The 20,545-nt window shown below is 41.1% G+C and overlaps 1 protein-coding gene across 1 annotated transcript in view; it reads left to right on the top strand.

The window, feature by feature from the left end:
* The first annotated feature begins 7,948 nt into the window (after window positions 1–7,948).
* Window positions 7,949–20,545, top strand: part of LOC129851062 (inositol hexakisphosphate kinase 2-like) — a 33,637-nt gene continuing 21,040 nt past the window's right edge. Inside the window, exon 1 of the mRNA XM_055917246.1 lies at window positions 7,949–8,539. The gene's annotated coding sequence lies outside the window, so the exon portion shown is untranslated. The remainder of the gene's footprint in view (window positions 8,540–20,545) is intronic.

Below are 20,545 nucleotides of genomic sequence, written 5' to 3'. Positions count from 1 at the left end.
TTGGAGGAGGATGGAGGCAACAGGGTAAAGAGCCTCAGTTCCACAAAGTCACTTCCACCAGGTGGCTGATGAGATATGTTGGCACGACTGCCATATTGCATCTCCATCCCAAAGCCATTGCTTGTAAGTGTACTTCGCCAGACTGCCAAGAACCTTGCCCTCACCCAGGCCATGGTGGCAAAACACAGTAGTGATGACACCATAGGCCTTGTTGATCTCTGCACCAGACAGGATGCTCTTGCCAGCATACTTGGGTCCAACATGTACGCTGCGGGGTGCATGGGCTTCAGGCAGAAGTCTTCACGCTTTTTGATGTATTTCAGAACTGCAGTTTCCTCTGCTTGGAGCAACAGTGAAATGGGCAGGGCAGTATGGATTTATTCTCTTACATCTGCAAGCAGAGTCTGAACATCAGACAGGATGGCATTGTCTCCCTCAATCCGTGCAACTACTACTGCTATAAGTTTCAGGCTGCTTGCTACGCTCACTCAAAATACATCATCCAGTAGGATCCTCTTGATGGGGCTGTCCAGATCGGCACACTGTGATATGGCCATTTCTTGGAGAGACTCCTTCCCCTCCAAGGGACTGTCTAACATAATGACAACACCACTCCAACAGGTGTTTGCTTGCTGAGGTAGATTGCTGCTATAATTTGATGACCCTTCACATACCTAACCATTTCCTTGGCTCTCTTGTAAAGCATATCCATTGTTTTCAGTACCATGATGTCCTTGAAGAGCAGATTCAATGCATGAGCAGCACAGCCAATGGGTGTGATGTGAGGGTAGGACTCCTCCACTTCAGACCAAGCAGTCTTCATGTTCGCAGTCTGTCACCAGTGCAAATACCTTCTGTGGTCAAGGTCATTGATGACTGCCTTCAGCTCATCTGCAATGTAGAGACCAGTGTATCTGTTGTCCCTTGTGTCTGTGCTCTTGTAGAGTACTGGTTGAGGAGTGGAGAGGATGTAGTTAATTATTCCTTGCCCACGAACAATCGACCACCCATCAGAAATTATTGCAATACAGTCTGCTTTCTCTATGATTTGCTTGACCTTCACTTGAACTCTTTTGAACTCTGCATCCAGCAAATGAGTAGATAAAGCATGTCTATTTGGAGGGGTGTATGCTGGGCAAAGAACATTCAGAAATCTCTTCCAATACACATTGTCTGTGAGCATCAGAGGTGAACCAGTTGCGTGCACAGCTCGAGCAAGACATTCATCAGCCTTTCTCTGACTATGTTCCTCCATTGAGTCAAAGAAACTTCTGATTCCAGGAGGACCATGAGCTGTTGCTATCAATAAGGTGTCTGATTAATAATTTTCACTTCGCATAGAAGTAGAGGGACTTTTGTCAGAGGTTGCTTGTTGAAGCGCTGAGGGAACTTCATGCATTTGGCCAGATGATTCTGCATCTTTGTTGCATTCTTCACATATGATTTTGCACAGTATTTGCAAATGTATACAGCTTTCCCTAGCTGCAGTGAAATGCCTCCACACATCAGATAGTGCCTGTAGCATTTTCCTGTAAAGATTAGAAAAAAATTATGTACAGATAAATATTTAAGCAGCTAGACTAAACAACTCCTTTGTAAGATAAATGTTTTAAGATGAAACATGTATGGAAGAAGGTGAATTAACACACCTCAGTTAACAGGCTCAAGCAAGCTAAAACCCACATGATAGCAAAAACTAACCAGCAGAAATTTTTGACAAGTTAGAAATGATTTAAGCACACTTTGCTGTAAGCTACTACTTACTAGTTAACAAACAATCATGTATGTCATATAAAATATATTCACCCCACCCAGTATTGTAATCAAAACTTACCAGAAAGCATGTAGTCCTTGGCTCAGACTGTGTAGTTAAACCAGAATATTCCACAAGACCTAGAATTGCCTTATGAATATCCCACAAAAAAGGTTAATTGTTATAAGCTTTTTTGATGAATTTAAGCAAAATTCCCCAAATTCCCAGGCTTAACTTTCCATGGTAAATTTCCAGAAGAATGGCTGAAATTTACCGAAAGGTTTACGACCCTTTGCAACCCTACAGGTGGCTCATATTCATGGTCTCTACATTGCATATAAAAGCTTCACATGGATATTTTCAGTGGTATTAAGCCTTACCAATCCTGCAAGATGTCTTCAGATTTTATTTAAGTCAACATCATTCAGTGAATTTGCTATTTACTTTATTCTCTGCAGAAATGTAGTCAGTGCTTGACTTGGGCAGGAGTTCACCGGAACTGAGTACCAGAACTTCAGATATTCTACTCTTGAGTTCTATTCAGATATTCTATTCTTGAGTTCCTCCTGCATTACTTATAGAATATTAGCTCAAAAGTATTGAGGAGTTCCTGTACCTAAATATAAACATTACCAACACCCAAAATGAGTGCCGACACCTACTTCAGTCCAAGTCAAGCACTGATTGTAGTGACAGCTTTGTTGAATCATATAAACTTTGTAATGGCAGTCAAACATAAGTTAAATGACCAAAGTTGCTATGCTTGCTAGATAACGCCAATGAATGACAGAATATCTCCTATTTGGCAAAATCGAGTTGATGATTACACAGATAGCAGATCTGCTTATGAATAACAGAGAGTTGAAGAGAGGATTTTGTTTAAATATCAAGGTACAGTATCTTAACAGGGACCAACTCTGTTTAAAAGATATATACATATCTACTCTCATGCCATTTGTTGATCACACATTTTCAACCGAAGCTCTCATATGGGCAGCAATACAAGACAGCGCAGAGAAACCGGGGAAATGTTATAGCAGTATTTTGACATGCATAGGCGAGATATACTTTGATAATGCAACCTATGGATTGCAGAATAAAGTTAGGAATTTTCATTCGAGACGGGAGTCAGGATTGGGAAGATAGGAAAATAGCTCAGGCTCTATATAAGGCTACATAAGGTTAGCATACTAGATACATTATAGACTACACTTGATTTAGGGTACATTATTGCATGCTAAATGTTTCTGACCAGTGAACGAATAAATGAGCTAGCACTTCCACTTGGCCAGCCAGAGATCAATTAACCAAATATACAGACAGATTCAGTGAAATAAAATCACATTGACTGATTAGACAATTCACAGGCTTTTGGTCAGGAGTAGGCCAGGCTACTACGCAAGTGAATAGCAAAATCCACTTGTATTTCATACCTAAACGGGTCCTAAAATTCCAAATCAAATAGCTAAATGATCCATATAATGACCATCTTAAAACAATTCCATATGTCTGCTTAGCAGCTTATCATTATAGCCTGCTGTTTTCTAGAAATCGGGTTGGGGCAAATTCTTCGCGTTGGGGTTCATTTAATTTCTGTGATGTCAGATCAGGCCTGGGCTCAGGCTTCATTTCACCAGGCTTTGGTCTGAAAGGGATGGAATTTTCAGTTCTGATGAGAACTCTATACTGCAATTCGGGTCTTGTGCAGTGCGACAGTGTCAATTATACATGTGCTTTGACTTTATGGTGACTTTGTGTTAAGTTAATACGCTAAGGCTTCCATGAGACAACCTGTTTATATAATGTGCTATTTCATTTTTAATCTGCTGCTGCACATGTTGTGTATTTCGTGGAATTGCATTAGTGCCGACATTGGGGGGAAATGTTGTAATTTCCCAGGTCTTGTCATTTAATTTTGGGGGGGGAATTGTGAAGCATGGTCCCGGGACAGTACCGGGATCCCAGTTACCGGTGTTAATCCCTAGTATGGTGGTTATGCAACATGTCAACTTGTGTATAAGAATTATGTTGCATTTACTGCACTGTGTACATTCAAAACACGTGTCCTTGATATGCTTTTCCCAATATTCATGTCTTGATGTTTCACCTCAAAACCTTCATATATGTGTTTCTCTGCTGTAGTGTGTGCAATCTTCTTTAAAGTAAAATATTTTGGTAGTTTTTGTAAATATTTGAGCTACAGACATGAAAAATGACCTTGGAGTTTGGTCAGATAAAAACCATCTGTTTCCCTCCATTCCTTGGCTTCTGTAGCCTCGTTCCTGAATTGGCAACATCTGTTCTGGCGAACTCCTGCTGGACTTTCTCTCGCTCTCCATCCATACACATACATGGACATGCTTCAGAGCATGCCCCTGCTATGTAACGTTTTAAAAATTGTATGACTGCCTTACTTTTGCCAGGTCCCAGGAAGAGTTGCTAATGGGGATCCATAATACAAACACTCCCCTCCTCCTACCACCTGTTTTAAAGCAGCAGCTGCAGCCAAATAGGATGTTTTTTCTCCTTATATCCCCCCTACACAATTTGATTTACAACACAGTGTGAAAAATAGAGGTAGGGTGTAGACAATCAAAGGACGATGAATGTAATAAGAAACCTTAGGTGCTACCTTAAGGCCGATAGCAACCACTGTAGAATTTCCGGTCAGAACAAGGATGAGACATATGTCCAGTTTAAAGCGAGTTTAATGGAAGAAGATGTCCACATTCACACACATACCCGACCACTCATGGTTCAGATAACTGAGAATCATGTCCAGTGAGAATTGACATTAACTATGGTTCTGAAAGGAAAGTGGAGAAAGAGAACTTAGGCTACAGCACTGCTATTTATGAGTGACATGGCTTGTGTAACACAGGTAAGTACAGTTGAAGTCGGAAGTTTACATACACTTACGTTGGAGTCATTAAAACTCGATTTTCAACCACTCTACAAATTTCTTGATAACAAACTATAGTTTTGGCAAGTCGGTTAGGACATCTATTTTGTTTATGACACAAGTAATTTTTCCAACAATTGTTTACAGACAGATTATTTCACTATATCAGAAGTTGACACACACTAAGTTGACTGTGCCTTTAAACAGCTTGGAAAATTCCAGAAAATTATGTCATGGCTTTAGAAGCTTCTGATAGGCTAATTGGCAACATTTGAGTCAATTGGAGGTGTACCTGTGGATGTATTTCAAGGCCTACATTCAAACTCAGTGTCTCTTTGCTTGACATCATGGGAAAATCAAAAGAAATCAGCCAAGACCTCAGGAAAAAAATGGTAGACCTCCACAAGTCTGGTTCATCCTTGTGTAACAGTATAACTTTAAACCATCCCCTCGCCCCGACACGGGCGCGAACCAGGGACCCTCTGCACACATCAACAACTGACACCCACGATGCGTTGTTACCCATCGCTCCACAAAGCCACGGCCCTTGCAGAGCAAGGGGCAACCCTACTTAAAGTCTCAGAGCAAGTGACGTAACTGATTGAAATGCTACTAGCGCGTACCCGCTAACTAGCTAGCCATTTCACATCCGTTACACTCACCCCCCTTTCAACCTCCTCCTTTTCCGCAGCAACCAGTGATCCGGGTCACGGCACCAATGTAACAGTATAACTTTAAACCATCCCCTTACTAGCACGTACCCGCTAACTAGCTAGCCATTTCACATCCGTTACACTTGGGAGCAATTTCCAAATGCCTGAAGGTACCACGTTCATCTTTACAAACAATAGTATGCAAGTATAAACACCATGGGACCACGCAGCCATCATACCGCTCAGGAAGGAGATGCGTTCTGTCTCCTAGAGATGAACGTACATTGGTGCGAAAAGTGCAAATCAATCCCAGAACAACAGCAAAGGACCTTGTGAAGATACTGGAGGAAACGAGTACAAAAGTATCTACATCCACATAAAACGAGTCCTATATCGACATAACCTGAAAGGCCACTCAGCAAGGAAGAAGCCACTTCTCCAAAACCGCCATAAACAAGCCAGATTACGGTTTGCAAATGCACATGGGGACACAGATCGTACTTTTTGGGGAAGTGTCCTCTGGTCTGATGAAACAAAAATAGAACTGTTTGGCCATAATGACCATTGTTATGTTTGGAGGAAAAAGGGGGAGGCTTGCAAGCCAAAGAACACCATCCCAACCGTGAAGCACGGGGGTGACAGCATCATGTTGTGAGGGTGCTTTGCTGCAGGAGGGACCTGGTGCACTTCACAAAATAGATGACATCATGAGGTAGGACAATTATGTGGATATATTGAAGCAACATCAAGACATCAGTCAGTAAGTTAAAGCTTGGTCGCAATCACAAAGCCTTGACCTCAATCCTATAGAAAATGTGTGTGCAGAACGGAAATAGCGTGTCCGAGCCATGAGGCCTACAAACCTGACTCAGTTACACCAGCTCTGTCAGGATGAATGGGACAAAATTCACCCAACTTATTGTGGGAAGCTTGTGGAAGGCTACCCAAAACGTTTGACCCAAGTTAAACAATTTAAAGGCAATGCTACCAAATACTAATTGAGTGTATGTAAACTTCTGACCCACTGGGAATGTGATGAAAGAAATAAAAGCTGAAATAAATCTCTCTGGTATTATTTTGACATTTCACATTCTTAAAATAAAGTGGTGATCCTAACTGACCTAAGACAGTGAATCTTAACTAGGATTAAATGTCAGGAATTGTGGAAAAACTGAGTTTAAATGTATTTGGCTAAGGTGTATGTAAACTTCTGACTTCAATTGTAGATAATAGCATTGGCTATAATACACCACAGCAGGCCTAATGCCTAGTCAAATAAACATTACAGTAATGTTGAAATGTATACATAATACTAATACACTGAGTATGAATGATATATTATAGAAAATAGCCTAGCTCCATAAATGAGCAACGCTAATAAACGGCTAATCACTAACAGTCATGCTTATGCATTCCAATGCAAAATGCTAACAGTAATGCTAATGCTAGCGGGAGCACGAGCTAGCTAACAAGCTCAACACATGGTAATTATACAAAATAGACCACAAAACTTAACTCCACATAATATGACACCTATCTCAAGGCACTTACGTTTAGATACACGCTCAATTAAACATCAGGCATACAGGAGGAAAACTTTACCAGGAGGATAACTGTGAAACTGCTCATCCAGATGGGGAAAGCACGTTTCTGACCACACATCGTGCTGGGGTCATAGATTAATTGATTCTGAAATCCCGGGGATTAAGGCCGCTGATAGGCCGCTGATAGGCTTAACGAGTTGGTGATATGTATTTGGTGTCACCTTGACCAATAAGACACTAACAAAAGTGTGGGTCCTCTAAATGAGACTATGCTGCCAGACTAAAACTAACCAGAAGGGACGGCTAGAATCAGCTGTCCGTTTTAACGTGCTTCAGAGTTATTGAATTAACCTGTCAGGTGACACTGAGGTGGTCAGGTTTGCCACATCTTCAACCAGCTAAAACCACACAATCAGCATGCACTTCTATTGTATTCTACTCTATCAGAAAACTATAAGGGCACAAGGCAAAACCCAGATGCAGACATAGGAGGCAGATGGTTTGAGTCTGATATTTATTACATTCAAAAGGGGTAGGCAAGAGAATGGTTGTGGACAAGCAAAAGGTCAAACCAGTTCAGTGTCTAGGAATGTACAGTGCAGCAGGCAGGCAGAATGGTCAGGCAGGCGGGTACAGAGTCCAGAAAACAGCCAAGGGCCAAAGCCGGGAGGACTAGTCAAAGAGAATAGACAAGGCAGGCGCACAGGGAAACCACACTGGTTGACTTAGAAAATACAAGACAAACTGGCACAGAGAGACAGGAAACACAGGGATATATACACCACGGATAACAAGCGACACCTGGAGGGGGTGGAGACAATAACAGGGACAGGTGAAACTGATCAGTGTGTGACAGAAAACATTATTTATCCATTAATTTATCATGCAGCAGCCAAGCCTGGAATGCATTTCTTAAGTCTAAAGGTGTTTGGGTAAATGTAGAGCCTTGTATTTATCTAAAGATATGGCTCTAGGTAAATTATGAAAAACTGAATTTTCCATGTTATATCTATGACCTACTGTATTTTGCCGGCTATGACATGGCACAGAGTTTCTTTGCGCAATATCGCGAGACTTTCAGAAACGCTTGCGAAACAGACCAAACAGAGCCGGGGTTTGTGGTGTGAGAAGTCAATGATAGAAGTGAAAAATTATTCACGAAATCTAAATACATAACCTAGATTCGATCCAATGTGTTAATTAGTTGAACATGTTTAATTCAAACCTTGGGAATTGGACAAACGGATACGTTTTCATTTTTCTCAAAAACAACTTTATATCGATGGAGTGCGTTTGATTTGACGGCTTGCACATGCGCAGTTCGGCGCGAGACGACAGTTGGACCCAATGCGGGTTTCTACGATTGAGTTTAGATATCCAACGTCGCCATGACATCGCCTACAAGTGTGATCGGGGATTTCTATTGGAGAAGCAGTTTTAGCCTATCTTCATATTGTACTGTCTTTGACATAGGTCTTCGCATAAATCAAAGCAACTGGTTGCTATGGCATCGGGGAGAGGTCGTGCCGTCAACCAATCAGAGACGAATTCCCACGGTCTCATAAACCAATGAAAATTGGACTCTGGGAATAGCGGAAATACATGAAACCCATAGCGCTAATATTTTTTTTTTGATCATACCGCGTGTTTATAGGGAATCTCGAGTTGATGATCGCCAAAACCCAAGGTAAATATGCATTCACCGGTAAAAACGGTTTATAACTTTTATAAGTTGATAATTTTGCCTGGCGACCCCACAGTACCCAATTGTCATACTTGAGTAAAAGTTAGGATGCCTTAATAGAAAATAACTCAAGTAAAAGTCACCCAGTAAAATACTACATAAGTAAAAGTCTAAACGTATTTCATTTTAAATATACTTAAGTATCAAAAGTAAATGTAATTGCTGAAATATACTTAAATATCAAAAGTAAGAGAATTAATCATTTAAAATTCCTCATTATTCCCAACCAGTCAGCCCAAGTTTTTGTTTATATATATTTTTATTTATTTACGGATAACCAAGGGCACACTCCCAACACTCAGACATTAATTTCCAAATGAAGCATTTGTGTTTAGGTAGTCCACCAGATCAGAGGCAGTAGAGATATCAAGAGAACATCCTGGGTCAAGTGTAAGAATTTGACTATTTTCTTGTCAAAATGTAATGAGTACTTTTGGGTGTCAGGGAAAACGTATGAAGTAAAAAGTACATTATTTTCTTTAGGAATGTAGTGAAGTAAAAGTTGTCAAAGCTATAAATAGTAAAGTACAGAAACTCCCAAAAACGACTTATGCTGTACTTTAAAGTATTTTTACTTAAGTACTTTACACCACTGTTCTAAGGCAATGTCAGAGACCAAGTTTCACTTACCTTAGACTCCCAATGTGTCCCAAAGCAAAGTTTCACTGTGTGTTCCACATTTCTCAACGCTCTCATAAAGAGTTTGCGTAACTTGTGTGCAAATGTGTTCCTCCAGTCTTTATTGTTAGGCCTGTAGATTTGGAACAGTGACTTTTCATTTCACTGTCAACTCTGTGTGTGTGAGATAAGAGGGGTCTCTAGTGGTGGTGTAGGCTTTGAGTCACAGAGCGATGTCTGTGGTTTCGAAGGATGACATTTTCTCTCACCAGAGCAAACACCTATAATTTGGAACCCGACTCAGGTTGCTTAGGTGCCCACTCTTTGATATACAGTACCAGTTAAAAGTTTGGACACACCTACTCATTAAAGGGTTTTAATTTATTTTTACTATTTTCTACATTGTAGAATAATAGTGAAGACATAAACTATGAAATAACACATATGGAACCATGTAGTAACCAAAAAAGTGTTAAACAAATCAAAATATATTTTGTATCTTAGATTTTTTAAAGTAGCCACCCTTTGCCTTGACAGCTTTGCACACGCTTGGCATTCTCTCAACCAGCTTCATGAGAAATGCTTTTCCAACAGTCTTGAAGGAGTTCCCACATATGCTGAGCACTTGTTGGCTGCTTTTCCTTCACTCTGCGGTCCAACTCATCCCAAACCATCACTAGCACATTAGAGGCTGCTGCCTATAGGCATAGACTAGAAATCACTGGCCACTTTAACCTCACTAGGGTACGTGGGACGCTACCTGGCCAACATCCAGTGAAATTGCAGAGCGCCAAATTCAAAAACCATAATACTCATTATTAAACATACAAGTGTTGTACATCTGTTTAAAGATTAACTTCTTGTTAATCGAACCACGTTGTAAGATTTTAAAAAGACTTTACGGCGAAAGCGTACCATGCGACTCTCTGAGAACAGCTCCCAGCAGACAAATCATTACAAACAGTTACCAGCCAAGTAGCGGAGTTACACAAGTCAGAAATAGAGATAATATTAATCACTTACCTTTGATGATCACTCACAAAACTCCATTTACTCAATACATTTTTGTTTTGTTCAATAAAGTCCCTGTTTGTATCCAAAAACCTCAGTTTTGTTCTTGCGTTTTGTTCAGTAATCCACAGGCTCAAACGCAGTCACAACAGGCAGACGAAAAATCCAAATGGTGTTCGTAGAAACATTTCAAACGATGTTTATAATCAATCCTCAGGTTGTTTTTAGCCTAAATAATTGACAATATTTCAACCGGACAATAACGTCGTCAATATAAAAGGTAAACAAGAAAGGCGCGCTCTCGGTAGCGCGCATCAAAAAGCTTTGCAACACTGTAGGGTCCACTCATTCAGAGTGGTCTTACGCCCTCATTTTTCAGAATACAAGCCTGAAACAATTTCTAAAGACTGTTGACATCTAGTGGAAGCCATAGGAAGTGCAATTTGAGTCCTAAGTCAATGGATACTGTAATGGCGTTCAATAGAAAACTACAAACATTTTAAAAAATCCCACTTCCTGGATGGAATTTTCTCAGGTTTTCACCTGCCAAATCAGTTCTGTTATACTCACAGACATTCTTTTAACAGTTTTGGAAACGTTAGAGTGTTTTCTATTCAAATCTGCCAATTATATGCATATCCTAGCTTCTGGGCCTGAGTAGCAGGCAGTTTACTTTGGGCCCGCTTTTCATCCGGAAGTGAAAATAGTGCCCCCTAGTGAAGTTAACTTCTCTGGGGCAGGTGGGACGCAAACGTCCCACCGGCCAATAGCCAGGGAAAATACAGCGCGCCATATTCAAATAACATGATATAAAAATCAAACTTTCATTAAATCACACATGTAAGATACCAAATTAAAGCTACACTCGTTGTGAATCCAGCCAACATGTCAGATTTCAAAAAGGCTTTTCGGCGAAAGCATAAGATGCTATTATCTGATGATAGCACAACAGTAAACAAAGAGAGTAGCATAATTCAACACTGCAAGCACGACACAAAACGCAGAAATAAAATATAAATCATGCCTTCCCTTTGAGGAAATTCTTTTGTTGGCACTCCAATATGTCCCATAAACATCACAAATGATCCTTTTGTTCGATTTAATTCCGTCGATATATATCCAAAATGTCAATTTATTTGGACTGTTTCATCCAGAAAAACACAGCTTCCAACTTTCGCTAAGTCACTACAAAATATATCAAAAGTTACATGTAAACTTTACCAAAACATTTCAAACTACTTTTGTAATACAACGTTAGGTATTTTTAAACGTTAATAATCGATCAATTTGAAGATGGGATGATCTGTGTTCAATACAAAAAGAAAACAAACTGACGCAACTTTTTTCGTAACATGACTCTCAAAAAATGTACTTAATGTGACCCTCATTTACGATAGCCCTACTTCTTCACTACACAAAGTAATAACATCAACCGATTTCCAAGGACTGGTGACATCCAGTGGAGCGGTAGGAACTGCAAGCAAGTCCATTAGAAATCTGGTGTCTAAGAAAACTCATTGAAAAGACAGTGACATCAAAAAAATACAAATTCTGAATGGTTTGTCCTCAGGGTTTTACCTGCTACATAAGTTCTGTTATTCTCACAGACATGATTCAAACAGTTTTAGAAACTTCAGAGTGTTTTCTATCCAAATCTACTAATAATATGCATATCTTATATTCTGGGGATGAGTAGCAAGCAGTTGAATTTTGGCATGCTATTTTTCCGAAAGTGAAAATGCTGCCCCCTGCCCTCAACTAGTCACTTTAATAATGTTTACATATATGGCATTACTCATCTCATATGTATATAACGTATTCTATACTATTCTACGGTATCTTAGTCACTTAATGTTTACATATCTTGAAATACTCATATATTTATATACTATATACTATTCTACTGTATCTTAGTCCGTTCCGATCTGACATCGCTTGTCCATATGTAAATAGTCTTACTTCATTCCTACTTAGATTTGTGTGTATTGGGTATATGTTGTGTAATTAGTTTGATATTACTTGTAAGATATTACTGCACAAGCATTTCGCTACACCTGCAATAACATCTGCTAACCACGTGTATGTGACCAATAACATTTTATTTTAATTGGGTTGAGGTCGGGTGATTGTGGAGGCCAGGTCATCTGATGCAGCACTCCATCACTCTCCTTGGTCAAATAGCCCTTCCAGAGCCTGGAGGTGTTTTTGGGGTCATTGTCCTGTTGAAAAACAAATGATAGTCCCATTAAGCTCAACCCAGATGGGATGGGGTATCACTTCAGAATGCTGTGGTAGCCATGCTGGTTAAGTGTGCCTTGAACCACACATGCTGCGGAGAACATCCATCCATTCACCTACTGGTTGGAACGAGGATCTCAAATTTGGACTCAAGTTTTGGATAGACCTCAACCGGTCTAATGTCCATTGCTCGTGTTTCTTGGCCCAAGCAAGTCTCTTCTTATTATTGGTGTCCTTTAGTAGTGATTTCTTTGCAGAAATTCAACCATGAAGGCCTGATTCACGCAGTGTTCTCTGAGCAGTTGATGTTGATGTGTCTGTTACTTGAACTCTGTGAAGCATTTATTTGGGCTGCAATCTTAGTCTGGTAACTCTCTAATGAACTTATCATCTGCAGTAGAGGTAACTCTGGGTCTTCCTTTCTTGTGGTGGTCCTCATGAGAGCCAGTTTCATCGTAGTGCTTGATGGTTTTTGCGACTACACTTGAAGAAACTTTAAAAGTTCTTGACATTTTCTGTATTGACTGACCTTCATGTCTTCAAGTAATGATTTACTGTCGTTTCACTTTTCTTATTTGAGTCGTTCTTGCCATAATATGGACTTTGTCTTTTACCAAATAGGTCTATCTTCTGTATACCACCCCTACTTTGTCACAACACAACTGATTGGCTCAAACGCATTAAGAAGGAAAGAAATTCCACAAATTAACTTTTAACAAGGCACACCTGTTAATTGAAATGCATTCCAGGTGACTACTTCATGAAGCTGGTTGAGAGAATGCATAGAGTGCGCAAAAAGGTCTTCGAGCCAAAGGGTGGCTACTTTGAAGAATCTCAAATATAAACTTTATTTTGGTTACTACATGATTCCATGTGTTATTTCATAGTTTTTGATGTCTTCACTATTATTCTACAATGTAGAAAATTGTTCAAATAAAGAAAAACCCTTGAATGAGTAGGTGTGTCCAAACTATTGACTGGTACTGGAGATGAACCTATACTCTAAGTGTAATTTTCTTGGCTAATTGAAAAACAAGCTAGTTCTAAGAGTGTATTAATTTTGTATCTGTTTCTAATCAAACTGAAATTTGCCCTGGCTAGCACCTCATCATGATGTTATACAGACCATTGGCCCTGAGGGTAACTCACTTTAGATGGTGTTCTTTTCCAGGCCTTACGTAAGGCATGTAGGGTATCCCTCAGAAATGAGAGACCTCCTCCCGGCAGTGACTTTACGCCTTTCTCACCCTAACCCGAGCTATCTGTCCCTACAGCTAGCCAGCTACCGTGGTGATATGTTCCTGTTACTGCACCTGTGGGGTAAATTTACTCTGTGGAAATTGAGTCCATGTTGCTGGTTTGACACACTGGCCTTCCACTGGAGATGGATGGTCAAGACAGGAGACGAAGGCTTTTCTTGCACATAGCTTCTCCGAGTAGTCCATGTGGCTCCAGTCCAATGCAAACTATCTCAGAAGGATTAGGTGTGAGAAGTACAATTTCAGTTGGGACACATTAAGTTGTGTGTGTGTGTGCACTCTGTGCACCCACCTGTGTCCTCCTGAATGACAGGCATTTGACAACCTGCTGTGAGATTCCTTACCTCAGCCAACTCTATGACACATTTTTGGAGAGACAACCATGGATAGACACAGGCCATGTTTACCAGAAAACAGGACAGCAATTCTGTGGAAATGGTGGTTGTGTTACATAACCAGCCTATGGAAACTCTCCCTCCTAGGTCATCTGGCCTGGTACTGACCCAATCTTCAGAACCCTGCCTTCCTCTTGTCTTGCCCTCATTCTTCCTTCCCTCAGACTTCCTGGGGGGTTCCAAGAACCAGCCACTCTGTGGTTCTGCATAGCAGCGAAATCAATCTGACAAGGCAAGGCGTGTTGGAGAGTGCTGCTGACAACCTGTCCATATCTCATAGTGGGGTGATGGCAGGTTGGGATGGGAAGAAGACCCATGGAAAGTTCAGTGTTCCTCTGATGCGTACAGTAGGTTATAAGAAACTGGCTTAATGAATAGCTTTAAACATAGGCTCAATAGTAGATGTCCATTAAAACCATGATCAGGCCTAGGCTATGTTCCGATGAGTTGTTGGTTGGTTGCATTAGAATTTGCTGCCTCTTAAATGGCAGGTTTAAAAGCTAACCATTAATGTGTTATATCATGATGGAACAAACACCCACTGGGTTAATCTTGCCATGTCTGTTCTTCATAGATTAGATTGGTTTGGCTCCCCTCAACCAAAGGCATGTTTTTATATTTTATTATTGCAGGCATTGTCAAGGTTGAGACACCTCTGGTCCTGGACATCTCACCTGTTTTAAATGTTTTTATCCTAGTCTGTCATTTGGATGAGAGGGAAAGAAACACACGTCTTACATTGTCAGCATCACTCTCGTATGACGATAGAGGCATTGCAGAGTTGGCTGGAGGCCACAATTCCCTACCCCATTAGCACGCCCCTGGTCCTCCCCTCCACCCTCCTTTCCCAGACCCACAGTGTCTGCTGTGAGTCACTCAGCCCCTGTTAATCTGAGATCCCTCTGAAGTTTGGGCTCCGATCTCTCTCTCACACACACACTCCTGTCCCGCTGGCACTGTGATTACTGGGGTTTAGTGGGTTGGGCACACACTCGGAATGGGGCGGGGTAAGGGTTAGCACCGTAGCAACAGGATGAAAATGTCAGAGACATCAAAAGGACAGGATAAATTTACACACTCACTCATTTGCCCTAATATGGCTCTGCTCACACACCAATGTATGTAGCCTAAGCCATCAGAGACATTCAGTCACATATCCTTAATAAGCTTTCTAGACACACAGATGACTTTAATACTTTAATATAGCCTAGTCCAATTCTATAATTATTATTTTGCCTAGCTTTAATGCAGAGTTTCCCAAACTAGGGGTCGAAACCCATGTGGGGTCACCTGATTTTAAAAGGGGATCGTGAGAAAAATAAATAAGTGGTTGTAGTAAACAGAGCGGTTTCTATTTACTTCCTACAAATGTGGAGCTGTCTTTTGAACTATTTAAGTTACAAAATATTATGAACCCATCACTGAAAGAGAAGACTCTCAGGAACACATACAGTATGTGTCTTCTCTTTTCCTCTACAATGCCCACAAGCGTAGTTAGAACACAGTGGACAAGACTAGGTGCTAAATCAGTGGAGGAACAATAACACAATGAATGACATGGAACTCTATTCCACATCAAGCAACTGACGCAAGCAGTAAAATTAGGTTAAAAAAAACAGATTAAAAAACACCTTCTGGAACAGCGGGGACTGTGAAGCAACACAAACATTGGCACAGACACATGCATACACACACACACACGATAGCATACGCACTATACATACACATGGATTTAATACTGTAGATATGTGGTGGAGTAGGGGTCTGAGGGCACACAGTGTGTTGTGCAATCTGTGAATGTATTGTAATGTTTTAAAATTGTATAAACTGCCTTCATTTTGCTGGACCCCAGGAAGAGTAGCTGCTGCTTTGGCAGCAACTAATGGGGATCCATAATAAATACAAATGATGCGCATATTCTATCAAAAGTACTGTCAGACTGATTTGTAATAGACTGCCGTAGCCCCAAGTGTGTATGTGTGTGTATTAAACGTTTCAGTTTTTTTTAAACTTGTGGGGTCATATTTTTATTTATTTAATCAAAATGGGGTCGGGGCCAAAAGTTTGGGAACCCCTGCTTTAATATCTTTCACACTCTTGTTGACTGACAGCTTAAACTAGTGATTGACAGATTGAGAGAGAGATGTGGTATTCTCTTTAGGCTGGCCTATTCTAGGACTGTGTGGATCATATGAAATCAGATCTGACAACTGAGCCATATCTGATATTATCTATGCACACACACTGTCTTCTGCCAGGATGGGAGGGGGTTTCCCTGCCCCTGAGAGGGAGAGAGGGTGGGGGGGGGGGGGGGGGGGTGGGGGGGGAGACTAAAGCATTTCTGGAGGGACACTATGGCTTTATTTGTGCACCATCAATTCTAAACCAAGGAGTGACAATGCCAGGAAAAGCAATAACGCTCCCTCCATACCTCTGATAGTCCATCATTTTAACTGCCAATCATCATTCCCTCCATAGGTCACAGACAGTCAGTAATTTGGTCACTGACTGTTATGTAAATTGTATGTTGGTGTCTTGTTAAATGCATGAAGTATATCCTAACCTCTGCTCTTTTGTTGTCCTGCCCTGTAGTGCTTAGCCTAGTCATTTCAGCAAGCCATGACACCTACCATCTCAGAATTTTCTGAAATAATTTCTGTAGTTAGAAACAGACAATTATTTTTCAGGAATGCTTATTTTATCCAAGTTTTAATTTGAATTAGCCTTTTTATTTATTTATAGGATTCACATAATATTCAACAAATTATAGCACCCAACATCTGATTTGGACCAAACTTCTTCTTCCTACCATTGAGTAAGACATGAGAAATCAAATAAAATGGTCAAAAGCCATCCAAGAACCCCCCACATCCCATGCAAATCCCACCCCAATAACCAGTATACAGGATCTGTTCTCTATGTTTGACACGTTAATATGGAGCTGCGGCTTGGAGTATTGCTTCTTCAATATTTGTATCCGTGAATCTGGTAATGTTTGTTTTCCTCTGTTAGAGAAATTAGCCATTGGAAGTCGCTTGCATTATTTACCATAAATCAGTGCGACATTACCATGTTTTGCCCACTAGATGCCACTGTTTCTGCTACTGCCACCACACCCTTTCATACATTTTCCAGGTTTATTAAATGAGTCAACATTTTATTTGCAACTTTGAGTACAAACCAATCGCTTTTGCTCATGGTTAAAATAAATTGTGGTCAAGCCAGTCCTCCATGAAAGCAATTCAATTTGTCCTTCTCTTAGCAATGTAATGAATCAACCCAACTCTCCTTGAATAGTCCAACAAATTGAAGCTCTCTGAGGGCTATCCATATGGTGCAATTCTCATATGAATAATGTTCCTACTAGCCTATGGAGAAATTGGCTTGTGACTAACGCTAATAAAATAAAAAATACAATTATAAACCATTGCATGGAAGTCATGTTTGTTAATACAATTATTAGAAAACATCCCTCTCTCTATATATATATATATATATATATACTGCTCAAAAAAATAAAGGGAACACTAAAATAACACATCCTAGATCTGAATGAATGAAATATTCTTATTAAATACTTTTTTCTTTGCATAGTTGAATGTGCTGACAACAAAATCACACAAAAATGATCAATGTAAATCAAATTTATCAACCCATGGAGGTCTGGATTTGGAGTCACACTCAAAATTAAAGTGGAAAACCACACTACAGGCTGATCCAACTTTGATGTAATGTCCTTAAAACAAGTCAAAATGAGGCTCAGTAGTGTGTGTGGCTTCCACGTGCCTGTATGACCTCCCTACAACGCCTGGGCATGCTCCTGATGAGGTGGCGGATGGTCTCCTGAAGGATCTCCTCCCAGACCTGGACTAAAGCATCCGCCAACTCCTGGACAGTCTGTGGTGCAACGTGGCGTTGGTGGATGAAGCGAGACATGATGTCCCAAATGTGCTCAATTGGATTCAGGTCTGGGGAAACGGGCGGGCCAGTCCATAGCATCAATGCCTTCCTCTTGCAGGAACTGCTGACACACTCCAGCCACATGAGGTCTAGCATTGTCTTGCATTAGGAGGAACCCAGGGCCAACCGCACCAGCATATGGTCTGAAAAGGGGTCTGAGGATCTCATCTCGGTACCTAATGGCAGTCAGGCTACCTCTGGCAAGCACATGGAGGGCTATGCGGCCCCCCAAAGAAATGCCACCCCACACCATGGCTGACCCACCGCCAAACCGGTCATGCTGGAGGATGTTGCAGGCAGCAGAACGTTCTCCACGGCGTCTCCAGACTCTGTCACGTCTGTCACATGTGCTCAGTGTGAACCTGCTTTCATCTGTGAAGAGCACAGGGCGCCAGTGGCGAATTTGCCAATCTTGGTGTTCTCTGGCAAATGCCAAACGTCCTGCACGGTGTTGGGCTGTAAGCACAACCCCCACCTGTGGACGTCGGGCCCTCATACCACCCTCATGGAGTCTGTTTCTGACCGTTTGAGCAGACACATGCACATTTGTGGCCTGCTGGAGGTTATTTTGCAGGGCTCGGGCAGTGCTCCACCTGCTCCTCCTTGCACAAAGGCAGAGGTAGCGGTCCTGCTGCTGGGTTGTTGCCCTCTTACGGCCTCCTCCACGTCTCCTGATGTACTGGCCTGTCTCCTGGTAGCGCCTCCATGCTCTGGACACTACGCTGACAGACACAGCAAACCTTCTTGCCACAGCTCGCATTGATGTGCCATCCTGGATGAGCTGCACTACCTGAGCCACTTGTGTGGGTTGTATACTCCGTCTCATGCTACCACTAGAGTGAAAGCACCGCCAGCATTCAAAAGTGACCAAAACATCAGCCAGGAAGCATAGGAACTGAGAAGTGGTCTGTGGTCACCACCTGCAGAACCACTCCTTTATTGCTAATAAAGGAGTGGTCTTGCTAATTGCCTATAACTTCCACCTTTTGTCTATTCCATTTGCACAACAGCATGTGAAATGTATTGTCAATCAGTGTTGCTTCCTAAGTGGACAGTTTGATTTCACAGAAGTGTGATTGACTTGGAGTTACATTGTGTTGTTTAAGTGTTCCCTTTATTTTTTTGAGCAGTGTATATATGTGTGTGTGTGTGATTTGTGACATTTACCATTAACATTGCAAAACAATATACAGTGTGTATTTGGGACTTTTACTGTTGAAGAGACCAAACCATTAGAACTGCTGTAGCCTAATGGTTTGCTTGTTCACCGGGAATGGTCTAACTAATCCATACTTTTTTGAAGGACATAGAGGGTCTGTTTCCTGGACAATCATTAAGCCAAAGAGAATGACAAACTGAATTGCTTCATGGAGGATTGGCTTGAATTGTGAGGATGACCATACAATCTATTTTCATCATGAGCAACAGCTATTTATTTTCAAACCAATGTTGCAAAGAAAATGTTGTGATCCATTTAACAAACACGAGACCTCCAACATGGATGAAAGGGTGTAGTGGCAATTAGAAGGAGCGGTGGCATCTAGTGAGCAAAACGTGGTACTTTCACACTCATTTATGGTAAATCATGCAAGTGATTTCGATGGCTAATTTCTCTGAACGGGGGAAAAACAACACAACCAGATTTACAGGGAATACATTACAAAGAAACAATACTCTAAGCAGCAGCTCCATACTACTTGTCAAACATGGAGAACTAATACTGGTTGTTGGGGTGGGATTGGCATGAGGGGCCCGTGGGTGGCTTTTGATCATTTAATGGATTCCAAAATGTATGTCCAAATCGGATGTTAAGTACTATATTTATTGAAGATTCTATGAATTATATAAATAAAAATGACCAATTTGGGTGGAATCAATTAGCTTAATTCTAAAACGTAATTATATTTGAACAAAATAGTATTTCAGGAATGCTAATCTTAACTACAGAACAATCTGAGATGGTGGGTGTCAAAATCCTTCTTTCTTGTGCTTTTGAAGGTGGAATGACTCGCTAGTTGTTAAGAAGCATAGTTAGCTATATAAGGCTCCATAAGTGGCACAAGCAAGTGACTGTTATGCCAGGGAAGTCGGTTAGATTGAGTGAGAGAGAGGAAGGCCCTGGTATTTGTCCTTGAGAGTACATAAGCGTGGCTCCGTTCCACAGTAACAGCCAAGTCGTTGGAACCTGCTTTGTTAGGTAGAGTATGCAGGAGGTATAGGAAAGACCATGGCAGAATCCTGTCCTGGTGCCAACTCGCCTACATTCCTCCCTCTACTCCACCCTACCTTACCCTACTCCACCCCATTCTCTCTCTCTCTCTGGCACCCTATTGCTCTAATTAGAATCTGATGCACTTTTATTGAAGGATTACTACCTTATATTGAGCCTGGGATCTCATTTTCACTGGTTTATTATAACATACTCTGGCACAATGGCTGTCTCACACTCTTTCTCCCACTCTCGCTCT

Source organism: Salvelinus fontinalis, chromosome 3, assembly GCF_029448725.1.
Source record: "Salvelinus fontinalis isolate EN_2023a chromosome 3, ASM2944872v1, whole genome shotgun sequence".
Classification (NCBI taxonomy): Eukaryota; Metazoa; Chordata; class Actinopteri; order Salmoniformes; family Salmonidae; genus Salvelinus; species Salvelinus fontinalis.
The sequence above is the reverse complement of the archived record's forward strand: the minus strand, read 5'-3'. Positions and strand labels throughout refer to the sequence as shown.